The sequence below is a fragment of the Nansenia antarctica genome, assembly GCF_963989245.1.
Source record: "Nansenia antarctica genome assembly, chromosome: 5".
Classification (NCBI taxonomy): Eukaryota; Metazoa; Chordata; class Actinopteri; order Argentiniformes; family Microstomatidae; genus Nansenia; species Nansenia antarctica.
In genome coordinates this window covers 60,532,853-60,534,584 of record NC_137690.1, presented here as the reverse complement: position 1 = coordinate 60,534,584, position 1,732 = coordinate 60,532,853, and positions in this window count along the sequence as shown.

Below are 1,732 nucleotides of genomic sequence, written 5' to 3'. Positions count from 1 at the left end.
ACGTGAGTGGTAACTAGTGTTGCTGCCTTTTAAAAGATATGACTCTGATTCTGCTCATCTAATCTCGTTTAGGCTACAAAACAACGTTCCGCTCGTGCCAATCGTCCATGCATTAGAGGCAAATTCAGAAGACCATATCAAAATGTAGGCTATGCATTTTTTTTTTGCTTAAACTGCTTCATATCAGAAAGAGAATAGATAAAGCAAGTTAGATATAGCCTATATCATGATAATAATACATAATTAAGATGAATTTGGCCTGAGATGGGGGCGAGAGGGAAAACACATTTGAAAAGTTGATAACAGTCTCAACGAGTCCCAGCGAGTTTTCCACAGAGAGTCATTTTACATCCCGAAGACAAAAAAACAAGCCATGCATAGGTTACAGCGCACGGCAGAAAACAATAAATACATTATGCGCAATTGTCACATTTAATACACTTACCAGAGCGTGCTGGTGAATTCATTATTACACCATATGCTAATGCAGCTGGGTCTCTGTTTATGGGCTTTGTGTGTGTGTGTGTGTGTGTGTGTGTGTGTGTGTGTGTGTGTGTGTGTGTGTGTGTGTGTGTGTACGCGCGCGTGCGTGCGTGTGTGTGTGCGTGTGTGTGTGCGTGTGTGTGTGTGTGTGTGTGTGTGTGTGTGTGTGTTTGTGCGTGCGTGCGTGCGTGCCTGTGACGCGCGTGTTATTTTGTAACCAATAAATGCAGTGCCTCTTCACTTTTGAAGCTGATGACTGCTATACTCGCTTCACCAGTTTTCTTTATAGGATCTCAGCACCGGCTGGTCTGTGGTACCGTTAGGTGCGCACTGGAGTATCCGCGGCTATGAATAGACTGCGATGCGATAGACCCACAGTTTATTCCGTTGAAAGGACGCACGGACAGTGCAGTCGAGAGGAGACGAGGGAGGCTACGCAGTTGATATGGGTACAATAAACATAGACTGACAAGAGTGAGAAAGAGACATGACACATTTGGACCGGGTTGAACGCGATCGCGACGAACTCTCGTACTGTCATTGTATAGTGTCTGTCAGGGGCGCACTTACGTAGCTCTGGCTCCCTGGACGATTCGGTTCACACGTTGATGAGGATGTGTCCGTTAGAGTATCTGTAGTAACCTTTGGAGGAGAAGTTTTGGGGGTGTTGACATTTCGCATGATACAATAGAACACCCGCACTTAGACCAACCTTTGATTGCCTACTAGGGCCACAACAACGAGCTCATGTTATCTCTGCCTTTGAAACTTTTTTCAATAGTCGAACGACAAATTGTAGGATTTTTTTTATGCGCGCCTGTTGATCTTTCACAAAAAATGGGGAACAATCGTTTTCCGTTTACATTTTATGTTATGTAGCTTCGACAAGGTGTCTGTTTCCATCATTATTTAGTAAGTGGCATAAGGGGCTTGCTTGTCAGAGTGGACGCTCGATTCGACAGAAGAGGTGCTAGAATGGCATTGCGCCAGGTGCTCCTTTGTTTTCTATGAAGGTCGTTTCCAAATCCTGACCTGGATCTGTCACTCCGACTGGAGTCGGATTGAGCCGTATTCGTAACAGAGTTCTAGCACAGTTGTGCAGTAGGTATAACGTTTTGCATTAGTTATGTATGTGTTCGTGTGTGTATTATGTGACAGATATAGCCTACTGAAAGTTTCTCTCTCAGGTTCATGAACAGTGAACAGTGTTTGGTTTGTGATCATTTCTTTAATGCTGACTCCCTCTCCC